Here is a 6435-nt window from a genome sequence, read left to right as displayed (position 1 = left end):
TCCACTTCCCATTTTTCTTGGGAACCAACACCAGAGGGGACACCCATTCGCTATCCGAGATGGGGTAAATGAATCCGGCGTCCAACAGTTTTTGCAATTCTTCCTTGACGATGTCCTTCAGGGCTAGATTCATTCTCCTCTGGGGTTGCCTAACAGGTTTACAATCCTCTTTGATGTAGATGTGATGGGTACAGACCGAAGGATGGACTCCTTTCATCTCCTTATAGCTCCAAGCAAAAGCATCTAGGTGACTAGCCAACAGACTACACAGCTCCTTTTCCTGGGAAGGAGATAGGGAGGAGCTGATATTTAACGTTCTCTTAGGGCCGAACTCCACATTTTTGACTCTAGGAGTGACAGGGTTGGTCGCACAAAGGTCCACTAAGGTGCTGGCTTGGGCATCCTCCACCAATTCCTCTAAGGACAGTGCAATGGGAGGTGGATTCTGGATCAAGGTCTCAATCAAATCATCCTCGGTTGGGGGATCTCCCCTAGTGGTGTCTAGGGTGCACAAAGGTGCTGAGTACACCTCATCCTCTTCTCCTTCCTCCAACCAAAGTGGTAAGTCATGCTCTAATGAGGGTTGGGCAGGCGGGTATAGGACTAGCTGCTTGGACATAGGACCATTTTTGATGGTCATGTTTCCTGCATGGCAGCTTATGTAAGCATCTGCAGTGGCTAACCAAGGCCTTCCCAAAATAAGAGGATATCCAGTGAGCTTTGCCTTTGGTTGCAGAACCAAGAAATCTGCAGGGTATTCCCAAGAGTCAACAGAGACCAAGACATCCTCCACAATCCCTTCGGGAGTCACGGTGGAGCGATCTGCTAGTTGTAGGACTGTCGAGGTCTTCCTCAAGGAACCCTGAAGGTTGAGTTTGAGCATGGTATCTCTGGTCATCACATTAATGGCAACCCCCAGATCAATCAAGGTGTGAGGTATGATGGTGCCATTGATGTGGACATCTACTACAGGACTCCCAGGATCTAGATACTTTGGGCAGATGACTTGTCCCAACATAAGGTCAGACAGTTGTCCTATGACATTGATGGTTGAAGCATCTCTCTTTCGCCTGCCTGGGTGTCTGAAACACTTTTCCTTAACCAGTTTGTTGTATATTGGCACATTTTTTATGGCTTGGAGAAGTGGTATTTTCACACACAACTGTTTGAGCTCTCCCAAAAGCTCATCCTCCTCTGGGTTGGGTTGTGTGGTGGCTGTTAGTCTTTCAGGAAAGGGTGGAATAGCCTTTGGTTCACTTTCCTGTTTATCTTCCTCGTTCTCTGGGGGAGGAGGTTGGTGATCTGGAAGAGTCTTTCCAGATCGCAGATTGATCTCCTGGATCTCCACAGCATAGGTAGGGCATGATGTTTCCCCAGTATATACCTGCTAGGCCTGTCTGTTGTTGGGGTTCGGGTTCGGTTGAGCAGGCATTTGAGGTTGCCTTGGAGGAGCAAGAGGTAATGGTTGTGGTTGAGCTGGTGGGGGAGGCAAAATGGCGGGAGGAGTATTGTACTGGGGCCTCCACCCCGATTGAGGTGCATTCCACTGACGCTGTGGCTGGGCATGTGAGTGATATGAATGAGTAGTGGGTTGAGTATGGTACTGAGGTAGGTAAGACCATGGAGGAGGCATAGACCAGGAAGGATGAGCAGGGGGACCCCAGGAAGGCATAGGAGTAGATTAGTTGGGGCTGTAATAAGCTTGGGGTGCCCCTTGCATCCCCTGCTGGTAAGGTCTAGGTCCTTGTGGCCTCCTTTGGTTGAGGAAATAGAGAGGTTCAGTGGGGGCTTCTGTCCCTTGATACATGGCTTTAAGCCCAGGTAAGGTTGGACATTGGTTTGTGGGGTGGTCCTCCTCACAAACAAAACATACTTCCACCGAATGTAATGGGCATTCGTTCTTAGGGTGTTTCCTTGTACACCTAGGGCAGAAGATAGCCAAGGCCCTCTCAGCTTCTTCTTTCTTCTGCTGGATTCGGAATGTATCAAGTTGCATGGCAATGGTCTGTCTCACCTCACTCTTGATATCCTCTAATTGATTTTCAAACTCATGTTTGGAGAAAGGAATACCAGTTGAGAAGTGGTTTCCTCTACCTCTTTTCTGGGCTGCCCTAGAGTGGTTTCTAAACACAGTCTTTATGTCCTCATAAGACAGTTGGTAAATATCTCCTCCAGCTAGCATGTGAAGGGTATCTAAGAGGTCTTCAGGGACTCCTCGGAGTAGGACCAACTTGAGGGATTCAGGGTCAAGTGTGCACCTGGCCCGTTTATAGCTAAGTTGGAACCTTTCCTCGTAATCTTCTAAGGACTCATCATTTCCCATGGTCATCCGAAAGATTTCTCCCTTGGTTTCCTTGGACCTACAGTAGTCCCGGTATTTGGTGTTGAAAGCTTGCTGCATCTGAGCCCAAGTGGTGATACTGTTCCCAGGTAAGCCCATGAACCAGCATAATGCTGCATCCTTAAGGGTTGAGGGGAAGAGTTTCAGCTTCTGCTCATCTTCAGTATAGTCATAGGTTCGACAAAGGACAACAAACTCAAACAGGAAAGTGTCAGGATCTTCAGTAGTCAGTCCATGGAAGTGAGGTAAGGCGGAGGGGCTAATGTTCTTCATTTTCATGTCTCCATTGGTCTCTCGGATGGGGAAGGCACCTTCTATTCTCTCATCTTCTCCCCTATTGTCAGCCATAGCTTCAGATGGAATGGTCTCTAACTCTTCTTCTGCTATAGGATCTTCGTATATCTCAGGAGGTTCACCTATAGGTTCTTCTGGATCACTGTCACCAAAGAAGAGAGAAGGGTGACTCAGTGATGTGGTGGGGGTGTTGGGTAAGAATTTGCCTGTTTTATCTCGATTCCTACGGGGCATGAAATGGAAAGACTTTTGATTGCTTTTGTTTTTTTTCTCCGGTACCTGCAAAAACTGAAACAGATTGATCTACAACTAACTATCTTGCTGAAATGAAAATGCAGAATTGAAATGAAAGCAGGAAAGCACTAATCTACTTTGCTCAAAGGAAATTGCAGGAATGGAAATGCTAGTTTACGCTTGCAGAATTGAAATGCTAATCTACACTTGCAAAAATGAAATTGCGGAATTGAAATGTTAATCTATGAAAGCAGGAAATGTCTATGCTACTTTTGCATAATGGAAATGAAATAAACTACTTAGCAGAAGGAGAGAGTAGGAAATAGAAGAAAAGCAACAATTACTAATACTCTGACGCTTCCCCGGCAACGACGCCAAAAAGATGGTCAGCTCCAGTATTGTAGCAATAATGCTACAACTCCTGGAGCTTCTTTCTCTAATTTTATCAACCCGGTAGTTCGTAACAAACTTGGAAGCGACGGTGCTGTATGCACAAGTACTAGCTCTTGTCGTAGCTGTCACTTGGTCAGCTGGCACAAGTCCGCTAGGGCTCAAGCCAACTTCTATGAGTTCTCAGAAGAAGCTTTTGTAACTGATGAACGAAGGCTAACTCAAAGGAAATTAACCTACTTTGCAAAAATGAAATGAACACCAACAAGAAATGAAAACCCTAGCAAACCCTAATTCTACCAGTTAGTCCTACTGATGCAACGGAGAGAATGAAAACTACTGAAAGTGATGCCATTACTTCTATTAAGGTGAGGTGCATGTGCCTAGACTACTTTGATCTAAAGAAAACATATTTTTGTATTTTTGTTCAAGTTGTTGGAATTATTATGCGTGTGCTTCTAACTGGGTCTTGACTGTGCAGGGATAGATCAAGGAGGGAAAGGCTTGGAAAAGGTCAGGAAGGCTCAGAGAGGGTCTAAGGAATCCCTAACATCCTTTCAGAGAAGTTCACAAAGTTTAGATGCCTGGCAACCATGTTTACGAGCTTCTACAGGAAGTCTGCACGGGTTCTACAGGATGTTCAAGATTTCTACAGGAAGTTCAGTAATTCCTACAGGATGTTCTGCAATCGGATTTTTGGGTGATGGATGAGTGGAAGAGGCTGTATGGATGGCTAGGGAGGTAGGAGGGGAGCTTGTGATGGCTTATGGACAGAGAGATGAGTTGGAGAGGGGGTGTGCTAAGCTGGTTGGTCTAAAGGAGAGTAGAGGGAATGGAAGGCCGAAAAGGTAGAATCACGTGGGTGATAGAAGAGTTAGGAGGCGAGTGATCTAACTGGGAGATGAGTAGATGGCCTAGGCACGGCTTAGAAGGATAAGGGAGTGAGGGAGTAGTACTGCACAGTGTAAATGAAACAAATCATCCATGTCTTACACATAACCGAAATTTCATCAACTTATTCTAACTGTTTTAATAAAAACCAAAGAACAACAACGTTATTTCTGAGGGAAATCATGCATGGTGCTGAAGCAAAGACTCATTCCACAAGATCTAAGTGCATGAACACTGCTACAAACAAGAACATTGCATCAAAGCTTGCATGAACATGTAAAACAATGTTTTTGGTGGGTGGCACGGTCTGCAATTCCAGCCCCTAAACAGAGGTGAAAGTGAGTGTGCAGTCAACCCTTTTTGGATCTCTGATTAACTCCAATCTCCTCACTCTAATATAAGCTACTGAAGCAACTCTGTTCATAAAACTAACCTACTTAATCACACCAAGAAATTCAACGCAGCAAACTGTGTTTCCAAATGCATATAAAGGAAAAGGAATATAACGTTGAAAGAAAGGTAACAATACAAGGAAGGATGCCTTTTGCTCTCAGGTTAGGCCCAACCCCGAGAGCTATGGTCCTTTAAGAACTCAGAATTGAACTCAAATCTACCTGCCTTTCATTAAAAGATAATAGTCATAAGTCAAATAACATGACAAAAATGGCTTACAAAAGAAAAACAGAGCTATCAGCTCGTAATTCAGAATATGCACAAGGTTTCAAAAGTCTCCCTCGATGGCTATAGCCCCATCATTTATACATTACGAGGGCCAAGTTGGCCTCCTAAATTAGTGGAGTTTGGCTGACCAAACTAAGAGTAATCTGCTGCTTCCTCAAAATCCGTTTGGCTGCCTTCTAGCTCGGTGGTGGGGGCTGTTGGAGCTCGGAGTTGAGGGTGAAAATCACGAGGAAGGCCATTCAATGCTGTGGACAACCTTCCTACAAAAGCTCAATCCCATCTTGGTTGTCTCCTAGCCCTCATCTGCGTGGTTTTTCTCCATTAAATGTCAAAAAAACCTGAAATAAACATGTGTTAGCCACCTAGGAATAGTGACTGCCCTCATTCGTACAAATGACATAAATATACTAAAAAATGATGCATAAGTTATGAAAAATGAAGGGTTGAGCAAGGGTAGTTAGGCCAAATGAGCCCAAAATGTTACCAAATTTGGGGCTCATCACATGTCATATATTTTAAGGTTGCATCCATCTTAAATACAATGTGCAGAGTGCATTATCCATCTACATTTTTTCAAATGAGAGAATGGATATGTAAAAGTCACCAATGTTGAACATGATCTTGAAATTTCCTTACAGATCCTTTGTAGAATTCTCTCTCTCTCTCTCTCTCTCTCTCTCTCTCTCTCTCTCGTTAAAGAAAGATGTGTATAGGAATAGGATGGAGAATAAATGACCATAATTAATGGGATAGAGACAAAAATTAATTTATTAGATAGTAAAATGCTAAGATCTATCTTCCATTTAATTCCTCCATTTTCAATTTCCTACTATCTTTCTATTACTTCACATTATCGTAGTATTTTTCAGATGTTGTCTTCCAACATACTTGATAATTTTGGAACCACAATGCAGCATGTCTCCACTAGAAGCTAATTTCATATTGATATTCATCTTCCACTCTAGTTCAAGTTTTCTCTCGATTTTAAATCTTCTCTTCAATGTCCTCATTATTTTAATACTCTTCCTCCCCTGCTTCAAATGAATCCCCCCACTAGTCTCCTCATCATCGCCTTGCACTTCATCTACACATTTCTCTTCTATTTCTTTAGCCATCTTTGGATTATCCTATATAATTAGCTCATCCTCATCACCCTCCTCCAAAACTTTCATTTCAATTGACTTTTGGTCATCAATATAGACATTTGAGTCTATCAACTTACATAGAAAACTTGGCGCATTGTAATCAACCTTCTTTCTAGGTGACTTCCCACTTTCCTTTTCTTTCTATTGCTTTTCACCTTCATTGCTAGTTGTTGAATCAAACTCCATTACACTAACCTCTTCTAGATTTTTCTTTAACATCCCCTTCAGGCTTTACATCCCACATGGCATGATGACTTTCCTCCTTCATCTCTTGCTTCTTGCATGCACTTTTGAGATGAAATTCCGTAATATGTTCATGGACAATTTGTTTTCGAATTCCTCCATTTTCTTTCCCATCGTACTTGGTCAAGCTTCACCTAAATTTGAATCTTCTCCTTCTCAAGTTTAGGAGTCATAGAAAATGATGGGTCAATTTTCTTTCACATCAAACAACCTTAC

Source organism: Pinus tabuliformis, chromosome 4_2 (genome assembly GCF_031772625.1).
Source record: "Pinus tabuliformis cultivar Carrire ecotype Pingquan chromosome 4_2, CPIR1, whole genome shotgun sequence".
NCBI lineage: Eukaryota > Viridiplantae > Streptophyta > Pinopsida > Pinales > Pinaceae > Pinus > Pinus tabuliformis.
Note: the sequence above shows the minus strand (reverse complement) of the source record.